Raw genomic sequence first — 14,532 nt, forward strand, 5'->3', positions numbered from 1 at the left:
ATACGTATATATAGATTTTCACGTATGTATATATATATAACTATATATGTGTATATGTGTGTGTTTGCATGTGTGTGTATGTGTATGAGTAGGTTATATCAGAATGAATCGTACGAGTTACTGAATGTAGAGCTTGTTCAGTTAGCAAATTCAATAATTCAATACTCTTTTTAATGTCAACAAAATAATAAAAGTTGTATAAATGCACGCATGAAAAATTGCGATATTTATTAGAAATATGAAACAAAACATTCTTATCACTACACAGTCGCGTCATAAAAATGCACTTTTCCATTATCAAACAGGAGACATACATGAAAGTAAGTAAAACAAAGCAAGAAATGAAAAAAAGAATATTTTTTTTTATTTTTCTGGTGAACATTTAATTTCGAAATCCTTTAGGTTCTAATTTCAAATCTCAGAGGCGTTCAAATTTAATAAATATATTACTATGCATTTTTTTGTTTCTATGTAAGAAAAAGCAACATCCAATTTCGGTTTGTTTGTTCAATCTCACTAATGGAAATAGTAACATCAGAAGCAGTCGTATTTGATGTATATGGACTTGTGTTGTATCAGCAGCAGCAGGATTTATTGTCATCGAATTTGGAGCAGCATCTGAAAAAAAAATAAACAGAAGTCATAATATTATATGGAGTAGCCAAAATATGACAATCAGTTACATTTTTATAAATGGTTTCAAATTTCTGCACAAGGCCAGCAATTTGGGGGGTATAAGTCAATTACATCGAGTCCAGTGCTAGACTGGCAATTATTTTAACGATCCCGAAAGAACGAAAGACAAAGTGGAAATCGGCAAAATGTTAAATCAAAACCTGAAGAGGGACGAAATGACGTTAAGCATCCTTGGTTTTTCTTGGTTTTTCTCAAGCAAGTCCTTACACTATGCGTATACCTTTACGCTTTCTCCAAAGAGTGTATGAAGGACGTTTTAATCAATGTATGTCTACGACTATTTTATGCAGGTAACTACATTCGTCTGTTCACCATGTTGCGCAAAACTAATCGATTTTAAGCTTAGATATGTGTGATTCCCTTGTAATCAGAATCTGTATTCGTAGTAACACAACCTTTCATCAGGGGCTTCTTAAAATAATACACGTAAACTTTTAGATTCCTCCAAGAAAACGCTGGCAGATTGCACACAGTAGACGCTCTTTCGTAAGCTTGGCGGTTTTTTATAATTTTGGCCAGAAAATTTCATATATAAATATGAAAGAATAGAAAAAAAATTGGAAATGTTTGTATTTCAGTTCTTCCTTTACAAGTCAAGTGGTTAACTAATATACTACTTGATTACATATATATATTATATATATTTTATTATATATATATATATATATATATATATATATACATGTATATGTATATACTTTATTTAAAAGCAGCAGAAATTCAACAAAACCTGTTACTCGGAATTTCACGTTCCCATTCGTCGGACATTTTGTTAAAATTGTTAGAATTTTAACAAAACTATCCGACGAACGGGAACGTGAAAGTCCGAGTAACAGGTTTTGTTGAATTTCTGCTGCTTTTAAATAAAGCATATTACTCTACCCCTGGTATTTGAGTACTCTTTTTTTCCTCCTTGTTTCACTTTTATGTGTTTACTCCGGTATATATATATATATATATAATATATATATTATATATATATATATATATATATATATATATATAAATTGTTTAACCAAATAGTCGACTTCTGAAAAATCTATTCATGGCATTTTATGATAATCATCTCTGAAGCGCTGGCTCATACTTAAATTCTGTCGTGAGAAAGAGAACAGGCGAGTGTATCTATACAGGTGAGATAAAAGGTTTACACACACACACACACACACACACACTCACACACACGCACACTCACGCACACACATAGATGTGTATATACATACACATACATGTATATATACATACACTCATATCTATAATACATCCATGTATGTGTGTGTGCGTGAGAGAGGCGAGAGAGTGTGTGAGGTAGATTTTATCTCTAAAGCAACTGTACGTTAATCTGAAGATTATTGTATAACATCTATTATACGTTAATTAGAAGAGAAGGGGCAGTGACTTCGAAATTTCACCTGCTAGTTTTCATAGATCGATGAAGGCTAGCAAGCCGAAACTTCGACGTCACTCTCTATCAATATTCCTGTAAAATATTATGTGTGTGTGTGTGTGAGAGTGTGCGAGCATGTATGGATATTTATATAGCTATTTATATGTGTATTTGTTTATACTTCTATGAATAATATTAGTATCTGAAGAAATATTGGTTTTTGTAATGTCATTGTTGTTATGGCAGTGATGAAACTATGTCAAGTGTAACGATGCATTTCAAGCAGATCAAGTTGTTTGTCTGTCATGGTTCAATGACCTAATTTTAATGTCTGATATTTAAAATTTCTTTCAGATGCAAATTAAAAAATTTTTCTCTAAATTTTAAATAATATATATTTTTTTCATTGAAGCCAATAAATATCGATATTATTTCTATTTGAATTTTCTTCTTATGTTTTTCTTTCTAAAATCATGTGTCAAATGGATTTCAGAAACAACTTGAAAAGTTTGCATATTTGAAGTGGGACTGTTTTACACGCTCCATTTACACCCATAGCCTTAACTTATACACGAAGAATATATTACACATGCAGTATTAAACGAACATTTTCGATTTATTAAGTTTACCAGAAAATGAAAACGCAGCAAGAAATCCAATACAATGCCATTTGTAGCAGATAAAGCTATAATAGAACGGGAACACAGAAAGATTACTAAACGAAAAAATATTCATCTCATCAAATTCTGACATTTTTGTTATATTTTTCATTTTAATTATTTATAATAGTTCAGCGGAATCATTTCTTTTTCTCATTTGACTTTCAAACCATTTACTTTCATTTTATACTGTTTATATTTTTCTTGTGTTTCGTTCATAACTATTGAATTTTTAGCCTCCTTAAATTCCAAAGTAGTTATGGATCAAGGAATCTTGAGTGGATAACTTTTATTCCTAAAGAACTGACATCTAATCATATGGACAGCATTAATAAATAAATAAATAAATAAATAAGAAGGAAGTTTAACTGCATTCTACAAACATCTGAATGCTAAAATATTTTATCATTTGCAAAATTGAAATTGCAATTCAGTTAAAAATCTCTCCAGTTAATTATGCATATATATATTTATCAATTTACCTATCTACCTATAACTATTTACACCTGCACGCACACACATATATGATATATGATATATATCATATATCATATATATATATATATATATATATATATATATATATATATACTTTCTCATACACGCATCATTATACACGTTTCAGTAGTCGCGTGGTTATTTGTGTTTAATAATGAATAAATCATTTCAAAATATTACTTAAATATGCCATTTCGTCAGGAATAATCTTGTTAATCTCAAATTCCCCAAATCCGAGGTTACTGTAGTATTCGTATCGGCCGTTATATTCTGTCTATCATAAATCTCCATCATTACTTTGAATATTCTCTTGAACGTAGTCATGAACGGTATTAAATATTCGTAACGGCGACGGAGCAGTTGGACTATCTGCACATATTGTACCTGTTAGCAGGCCAATTACAACCTAGGTATTTCTCGAAGAAATTCTTCTGTGGGCTTGTTGCATACAAACCATGTCCCGTTCCCTCGATCCCTTGGGACACTTCAGCAACGTCTCTTTCATTAAAATGAAGCATATTTTCAAATCAAGCAGAATATTTCTGTAGGTTACGTTGAACGTCATCAATTAGTTCAAATTAGGTTTGTTAAAACTGTCCAAAGCTTCATTGCAGCTATTGTTTTTACAAGCCATAACTTTCTGTATGAGAGCGTCTTTGAGATTCCTAACAAAGAGTTATTTCCAATATCCGGATCGATCTGGTAGGGAAAATTATATTGTAAGTTGGTGCCTTTCCTCTCTGAATAGAGTAAAGCAAATCACACGAAACGAAGGAGGTAGAGAGAGTGAGAGAGAGAGAGAGAAAGAGCGAGAGAGAAAGAGCGAGACAGAGAGAAACAAGCAAGAGAAAGAGAGATGGGTAGGGCATGAGAGGGAGAGAGAGAAGCGAGGGAGAAATCGAAAGAGGGGAGAGAGAGGTGAGGAGAGATGTTGGGAAGTGGAGAGAAGAAAAGGTATCCGTAGTCCTTAGAACCAAATATTTCGGAGTTTGCATAATCGGTAATATCCTGTATCGTACCATATATTCGGTATACCCCAGAAAAACATTCCATCTTTCACGGAATCAATTGTTTAATTTTTCAGATTTAACGTAAGGAGGACATAAATTTTGATATGCATATGAATGTAGGTGTGTGTGTGTGTGTTTGTGTGTGTGTGTGTGCGAGTGTTTGTGTGTTTGCCTGTGCGCCCGTTCGTGTATTTTTTTTAATACAAATTGTAAATGTATGTCCATATATTTTCCGATCATTTATGAAAGACAGTGTGTTGAAGTTATTGGAACTGGTGATTAAAAAGATGAGAAGCGTAACTGGGAGATGATTTATTGAAAAACAAAATAGTAACATTAACGAATCTATATTTTAAGATATTGCCATTTGTATAAAACTCTTTAGAGGGAAAGAAATAACGATGAATACAAGGCACAGGGAAGGGTTTCTTTATAGGCTTAAAGACTTATGGAGCGAAAAAGAAGATATTAATATATATATGTATATATGTATATATGTATATATATATATATATATATATTATATATATATATATATATACTAATAGTTATCGCCAATTTTAATATCTCTATTATATATATATATATATATATATATATATATATATATAATATATATATATATATATATATATATATACTTACACACCACACACACACACACACATAGATATATGTTATAGTCTTACTGTCACATAGAAATACACATAAGCATTCCGAAAATATACTCAAAGAATACGGCTTAGAGCATTAAGGAGTATTATATATATATACATAAATTCTTATACATACATATATATGCGTGTGTGTGTTTATGTATGTATACACATGTATAGGCATATATACTAATGTGTACATATATGCATACATATATATACACACATATACATATACATATATATATATTTATATATAATATATATATATATATATATTTACACACACACACACACACACACATATATATATACAATTGTATTCCGTCCCACACACTCACGCACTACATGTGTACATGTGCACACATTATACATTATTCCACTCCTTACCACCCTAAGCATAAATGCATCACCATCTCTCTTTTCCTAATTTCTTTTAGGTTATTTTTAAAGAAAATGTAATAATAATTATAAAAGGAAAATATCTCTTCCCCTATTATTCATATATCAACATCTCAAAATATAACTTCAGCTGCTTTGCTGCTAATACTGAATACACTTTTATTTTAAAATATGTTTTCATAGAATTATTTGTTTTCAGATTTTCATGCCTAGATTTAAAAACGAACACAACCCCAGTACATCTATCCTTGCGTGCTATAAATATATTTCCTCAAACAATCGACTTCCCTTATTTTCTCCTATCGCTTTCACACTCCAAAAAACCCCTGTAAAGCACTCCATGCATTCAGCCACTCCTATTCTTTCATTTCCACAGGTAAAAGTAAGAAAAACACATTCACTTTTCAGAATGCAGTGCAATGAGACAATATTTTATATTATTTTAAAAAACAATATTTTTAACGATGTTGCTAATTGAATTCATCATGCATTTCATAACCCTTGTATCAATGTCCCTAATTCTTTTCGACTAGCGCACCCTCTAAAATATTTGAGGCTTTGTATCTAACGCAGAAAGCAATATTTACCACGTGAAATTTACATATATACTGACTGATATTTTACAATTTATCACGCCGTCGTTACGTCTTCATACATATAATAGATCACACACACATACACCACACACACTCGCACATATACATATGCACGCATATTTTGAGATTAAGTTGACTGGGTCTCCATCAGAAATTTGACTGTATTCTCAGTCAAGAATTCTCACAATAAGTATATCCTCATTTGTTCTTGAAAGTACATGGTATGACAGGTTTTTAATGTCATTTTTATGAATTTAGAATGCAAAATGCATAGCTCATCAAAGAAAAACTGTATTTGAAAACAAATTGGTACAAAAAATCTTGAGCATCCTTTTATCCCACCTACTTAATGGATCCAGCGTTAGCATTCATGGTTAAATATCATCTGACATGCCTGAATCAGATGACCATTCGGACATAGTGTTGATTATGGCAGATTTAGGAGGCTGTATAGTATTAGAGGGCTGTTGTTTTGATTCTCTCTCAACTACACACCATAAGTAATAGTCCAGTCGGCTGATGTCTCGTGAGCCTAGGCGAACATGATTCTGAAGTTCATCAAGAATTCGCGCTTGTGTTGTCCTAGTCTTAGTAGATGGTGCCGCGTCGTGATGAAAACCGTACCGTCTTTCGCTACATACTCTGTCTATCTAGGCCCTCACCATTTTCTCCCACGCCTCCATGTACACATCGGCTTTCAACCTTACATCCTATGAATAAAAGTGAGAAAGCATGACATCTTCCTGTTGCTTACATTTCACAGAACTAGCACAGCTGCTGCAAACCTAGTATGCATGACAGTTTGAACCACATTGAGGCTTTTGAATAATAATCTGTCGTTTTCTTCCGCATATCTTTTGTTCCTAATCGAAATTCTCATCGGTAAAAAAAAACTAAAGCAAAGCAGCCTCTTGTTAACCAATACTTTGTACGAATCGACTGATTCTCTCTAGTTACATCCGACATCTACTGATCCATCCGCCTCACATACAACTGGTAGCAGTATTCCTCATGCACAACTCTTCTGATGGTGCATTCTGAAAACTTGATGTCGTTTTTATGGCTCTGACAGGTTTTTTTTCGATTAATTATTGAATTGTTTGTACAAACTCATCAGTTCTGTTGGTGTTAGGATACTGTGCATGCGTTTCGTGTTTAACTACTGTTGTTGGATGTTGTCTTTTGCAGTTATTTTCGAAATTTGATAACAAAAAATCGTGTGATTTTCAGAAAGTGCGTTATCCATGTATCATTATACTGCGCTTTTAAAACAACGGTTACAGTGTGCCCTTTCAATTAAGGAGTCCTCTTGATGTCACATTATTTATCTGAAATGTAAGGTAAAAGAATTGCCTAAGAAATTTACACCTATTGCAAAAGGTATTCCCGAAAAATGTTTTGAAATAACATTATCTTAACCAGTAGGCACACACGCAAAATACACTCACACACATACACGAGCGCACACACAAGCACACATATATACATACACATATACGTGTGTATGTCTGTGGGTGTGTATCTGTTCGTACACACATATATATATGTGCGTTCGTGTGCTTATATATATATGTGTGTGTGTGTGTGTGTGTATGTGTGTGTGTGTGTGTGTGTGTGTGTGTGTGTGAGTGTGTGTGTGTGCGTGTATATACAGTGAGAGAGACAGCGATATGCACAATAACTGTTATTTTGCTTGCAGTGGTTTTGTATATTTTATATTTTGAAACGTCGGATGGGATATCTTGTACTATTCGTTTCGGTTCATTGTTTTTCGAGTTAAAAGAATGTTAACTTGAAATACTCGAAATTTCGGAATCGATATTTAATCTATTGCTGACAGTGTTTTTTTTTTCTAAATCCTCTGCCTCTTTCCTCTAATTCAGCTATTTTTTGAAGAAAATATTTGTGGGTGACTGCATAGAATGCTTCTTGAGAATTTCTAAGTGCAGGACTATGAAAATTTTGTAATAGATAATAGTTATTTAATGGAAACATGAGACGTGGGATCGATCGATGTGCAGAGGAGGACGGAACATGATTTAAGTTGAATTAGATTATATTTCATTGATTATCTAGATAAAAGAGTTGTCTTGTTACACTAGAAAATGTTGAAATTGGTCTGCATAATCGTAATGAGAAATTGCACCACGTGAATTTGTGCATATATAAACCAATTGAAAATAGTATTAAAATAATATTACGTAATTCCACTTTACTGCGTAAGTACGCTATTTCGTCAGGTGATATTTACTCTCCACCAGCAATTCCATCAATCTAATAATATTAGCCTGATAAATGCAATGAAGAATTCCACCACCGTCCAAGAAGTGTTTGTGGGTATATTAAGCTATTTGAGCATGCTATTAACCATCCCACTTAGGCGCATTTCGAGAAAAGAGCATTACATATGCTAAGGTGTGTGAGTGTGGGTAAATGACGTTTCAGAAAATGAACAAAAGAATGAACAAAACCTGGATGGTTACGGCTGAAACATGCCATCATAGGACTGGTGCATCTAAGCTTATTTAAGGATAAACAACTATATACTGGTACAATACATTGGTAGATACTTCGAAATGTTGGGATGATTTGAAAATATAGAAAAATGGTATGTCAACATCTACATAATTTATGTTATAAATATAATTAAGTGCACGACAGCAAGACCCATGAATATATATTAAAATATATTTTCTTGGATGGTTTATTGATTTTACCATCCATAAACGTCTTACTTTCGTCCATTGAATGCTATTGCGTGGTATCTCAATGCGTACCAGTTCATATCTCCAAATTGAGCTCGCTGCCTATGACATATGTTAGCAATGAATATCAAACATCTGAGATATTTCGTAAAGTTTGTTTTGAAAAAATTACTTGAAACACAAAAGAAATATGTTTATAACTTCAAGATCACAACGAAAGAAAAGTTTCTTGGAAAAAATAAAACTATATTCTATAACATCGATAAAAAATTATTCATTACATAAATAAAACTACTTTGAAAGTATTGACGTCAAATATATGTTATCTAAAATGATTATGGTTGCCATCTGTTATTGAAAAATAAATATAAGTAATTGACATTCATTGTTTACAACAGAGTAGCAAAGCGGGAGAAAAGAATCATTGAATATATTATGAAGAAGATAATAACGTGCTTCGAATTCGCCTCAATTATTTCTTAAACTTTCGTTGTATTTTCCTCGTCATTTTCCCCCCTTCTATACAAACTATATTAATATCCCGAAGAAGCCCAATATCCGAAACGTATAACTGCTAAAACGTGTGAGGGACATACTAATACTTCTCATATTTAGATCCTGAACATTTCTCGTTTGGGTAATTGATGCTTTGCTATTACTTTTCCTTCTCTCGTTCGCTCTGTCTACTTTTCTCGCTGCATGCATACATACATACATACATACATACATACATACATACATACATACATACATACATGCATACATACATGTATGCATACATACATATATGCATGCATACATGGTTTATTCTGAAGGCGGCGAGCTGGCAGAAACGTTAGCACGCCGGGCGAAATGCGTAGCCGTGTTTCGTCTGCTGTTACGTTCTGAGTTCAAATTCCGCCGAGGTCGACTTTGCCTTTCATCATTTCGGGGTCGATAAATTAAGTACCAGTTACGCACTGGGGCCAACTTAATCCGTTTGTCGATCCTTGTTTGTCCCCTCTGTGTTTAGCCCCTTGTGGGTAGTAAAGAACTATATACATGGTTTATTCTCAGCAATGTATGCATACATGCACACATACATAGAAATATATACATATATACATACAGATCAACACACACGCACATATTTATACATATACGTGCGTGTCTATGCGTGTTGTGTATACTTTAAGTTTTTTTTCTACCCAGAAAAAGCGGTATCGTTCTCACAGCAAGTACACACTTTTATTTTAATATTTAACTTCATCAATTTCTAGCACCAACAACTCTCCTACTCATACCCACTGCCTCCGCTTTCGGGCGCACTGAAGAAATTACTTTGCACTTTTCATCATATAACTCTTGACCCCTTTTCCCACAAAAATTCACACGCACGGCCACACATTCATATGTCATTAGGTTATAGATTAATCATTCAAAAGACAGATCAGAGCGTTCAAGTTCATCTCCACCGGTTGCCTGCTGAAATGGATTAAGGCACGCAACTTGTCATCTCCGTCGTCGTCATAGCCGTCGCAAATAGCAACCCCCCAAACCACAACCACAACTACCAACACCAATACCACCACCACAACCACAACCACCACCATCACCACCACTACCATCACCACTACCACCACCACCACCACCACCAGCACCATCACCACCGCCGCCGCCGCCACCACCACCACCACCACCACCACTACCGCAACCACCACCACCACCACAACCACCACCACAACCACCGCCACCACCACCACCACCGCCACCACCACCACCACAACCACCACCACAACCACCGCCGCCGCCGCCGCCGCCACCGCCACCACCACCATCGTCATCTACATCTTCATAAAACAACAGCATCGTGCTACAAACAAACCAATACAATATCATGAACGTTTACCATGGTTCGAGCACGCATACACAGACAGACATGTACACACGCAATTATGCATATGTATACGCACATAAACTTACACCAATCCCTTCTATGTTTGTGTATGTGTGTGTGCATGTGTGTGTGTGTGTGCTGTGTGTGTGTATATCCAAACATAACTGTGTAGCAAATACACATTGAATTAATGCATAGAAATATGCATGTGCTCCTGACCGTGTATGCACACGCGCTCACACACACACACATACACACATGCACACACATATATAGATGCTTCCTTTCCCTTGATATATGCATATGCGTGTACTGTTCTAGAGCCTCTGATATCAATTACACATAAAAAGTTCCTTCATATCGATGGATATACACATATTTCACATTTGCTTACGGAATACGCCAACACACGCTTCCATTACACTCATATACAATTTCATAGAGACAGGCATACTTATATGCAAATATACACAAGTATGAATAAAATGATGTGCCATTTACATATTCGTGTGTAACAAACATATAACACAGATATGTGTGTGTGTATATATATATATGTATATATATATATATGCACATATATATGAATATATATATGCATGTATATATGTATGCGTGTGTGTGCATATATATATATATATATATATATATATATATATATATATATATATAATATATATATATATATATGTATATATATATATGTATAAATACATACACACTCAGACACACACAGACGTTATCCCAAACGACATGAACTCGAAGCCCCAAATTCGATGTTCTCATCATGCACTACAAATGCGCGACGACAGCTGAAGATACTCTCAAGAACTTCCCGATGCATAGCAATAAACACACACACACACACACACACACACATTACTCACATATATATGCTGCCCATGTATGCAAAACTACGCGCATACACGCGCACGTGCGCAAACTGCATACTCTAGCACTGAAGCGAACACACACCAAGAGAGCATCTGCACGTGCTACATGTGCACATATGCTGCCAGCATAAACACACTCTCGCCATATATGCACCAGCAATAATCTTCTCGTGTGTACATGCACGCACATCGTACATCACAAACACACATGCACACATTCTATAAACGCACCTCACTTTTGACGCGCACATACTCTTACATCATTTACATATATATATGTAGGCCACAAATCGTACGACAAAGATGAACCAACACACGATCGTGAATATTACATTTACATCGATATCTTCACAGTGATCGACGCAATGTATTCTCATCTAGAATCTCTAAAGTATAATGGCTGTGTGCTAAGAAGTTTGCTTCCCAACGGCATGGTTCCAAGTTCAGCCCCACTGCACGGGCAAGGGTTTTCTACTAAAGCCTCAAGCCGACCAAAGCCTTGTAAGTGGATTTGGTCGGAAGCAAACTAAAAGAAGCATGTCATATATATTATATATATATATATATATATATATATATATATATATATATATATATATATACATATATATATATACATATATATGTATATATATATATATATATACATATATATATATATATATATATATAATATATATATATATATATGTGTGTGTGTGTGTGTGTATGTGTATTTATGTATGAATCTGCATGGGTGTTTGTGTTGACGTACGTGTATGTGCAAACGTGTGTTTGCATATATATGCAAATATGCATAAATATATAGATATACGTATATATATATGTGTGTGTGCGCGTGTGTGCGTATATATATATATATACATATGTATGTATATGAATATATATACATATATATATATATATATATACGAACTCACACAATCACACATTCACCAAACACACATGCCACATGCAAAACCACATGCCCAGTAAAAAGAACACGCATACATATTGGCAACGTAGTCTACATTAGCCATCCATTTATATAAATATTCTGTGATATATACAGTATTTGCCAGCTCGATTGGGTATTTCAAACTGCACACGCTATATACTAGACAAACGCATACACATTCCCAAGCTGTAGGAGCAAGCATGCGCTCTTATACAATTGGCCGCACACGCTTAGCCGCACTTTCATCTGTCACAATACAAAAGTGCATTTAACAGCTCGAATACATCCCATGCGCTGTCTCACACATTGGGCCTTCTCATAGATTGGGCTTTCTCACACTTTTCCTTCCTAAACACACATATACGTATAGATCACACTCCCCACCCCATATTTCACACATGTTTTATACATATATATTCTCCATCCTACACACTGAGAGATCATACAATTGCAACAACACATATTCACTTGCCAAACACACGTACAGATAGTACATAAAAAATTTACATACAAACACACATACATCTCTTTCTCTCTCTCTCTCTCTCTGCACACGAACACAGATCTTTGACAATAGTACACTAATTTATAAACAACATGCATAGTGTGTATAAAAAACATCGCTTCCCATGCTAAACTGCATATTTACGATTCGCTATCACACGCATATGAATTTTCTGTATAATATCGGCAGTTTACCGGTCTAAATGACTCTTGATTCTCAATAAACATAGGTAGTTTTGGTTGCCTGTTGCTTCTTCGTATTTTTTGTTGTTGTTTCTTTCTGCTGTTACGATTGAAAAACAATTAACAAAGAGGACTGAGGGATGGGTGCTGGGTATGATAAGCTATATCTAATGCTACGTATGTTAATATATAAGGAAACTCGTATATTAACATATATTCGACTTTCCCCTGACGATCCAATTACGATGAAACGATTGTGAACCTTTACTATATAAATTTACAAAATGTTGAGTACTATTCTGTCTATATTTTTCATGTGACTACAAAAGACATTTTGAACGAAGAATTGCTGATAGAGGAGAAATATTTAATGTCTGCCTATCCATCTATTTGTCTGTCTGTCTATCTGTCTGTATATGTGTATGTATGTATGTATACCTGCATGTCTATCTATTTATCTATCTATCTATCTATCTATCTATCTATCTATCTATCTATCTATCTATCTATCTATCTATCTATCTATCTATGTACCTATCTATCTATCTACCTATCTATCTATCTATCTATCTATCTATCTATCTACCTATCTATCTATCTATCTATCTATCTATCCATTTATCTATCTATCTATCTATCTACCTATCTATCCATCCAGGCCCACCTACCTACCTTACTACCTTACAACCTAACAAACTACCTACCTACCTGCCTACCTACCTACACACCTACCTACTACCTACCTACCTACTACCTACCTACCTACCTACCTACTTACCTGCCTACCTACCTACCTACCTACCTACCTACCTACCTACCTACCTACCTACCTACCAACCTACCTACCTCGCTCTCTCTCTCTCTATATATATATATATGTCTGTCTAATAACCATTATGTATATGCAGAAACAAGTAACCATACATTAATATCTACTCTCTTCGAAGATGTATTATTTTCGTCGTGAACAGCCCATCTTATATCACCTTCCTCCTTAGTTCAAAATCACGTATCTATTTGCAGGTGCGCACACATGGAACTATATACATACACGCATACATACATGCATATATACATACATGCGTACATGCATACATTGAAACACACATGCACACACACAGACACACGTACACACACACATATGTACATGTGTATGTTTGTGTATGTAGATGGATGCATGTGTGCGTTTGTATAGGAAGCTAGAAGTAAATACATCGAGTGATAAATAAATAAAGAAATAAATAAATATATATATATATATACATATCTTTATATATATATATATATATATATATATATATGCTTGTATGTATCCATGTGCTACTGAGACAGAAGTTGCTGTTGTTGTTGTTGTTGTGTGTGTGCGTGTATGTGTGTGTGTGCGAGTGTATGTATATCTCGTTGGCTGTGTGTATGTGATGCCGTATAGACGAAAATATTGACAACTAAGCTCTTAGCAGGCAGAAGCAGGTCACGAGAACAAAATTCAGCATTAGTGTAACATCGTATAATCTACGTCATTAAAATGGT

The 14,532-nt window shown here is 34.4% G+C and overlaps 1 long non-coding RNA gene across 1 annotated transcript in view; it reads right to left on the bottom strand.

The window, feature by feature from the left end:
• Positions 1-340: 340 nt before the first annotated feature.
• LOC118765612 overlaps positions 341-14,532 on the bottom strand; it is a 128,446-nt gene continuing 114,254 nt past the window's right edge. Inside the window, exon 3 of the long non-coding RNA XR_005001472.1 lies at positions 341-618. This is a non-coding gene — a long non-coding RNA (uncharacterized LOC118765612). The remainder of the gene's footprint in view (positions 619-14,532) is intronic.

The sequence above is a fragment of the Octopus sinensis genome, linkage group LG12, assembly GCF_006345805.1.
Source record: "Octopus sinensis linkage group LG12, ASM634580v1, whole genome shotgun sequence".
NCBI lineage: Eukaryota > Metazoa > Mollusca > Cephalopoda > Octopoda > Octopodidae > Octopus > Octopus sinensis.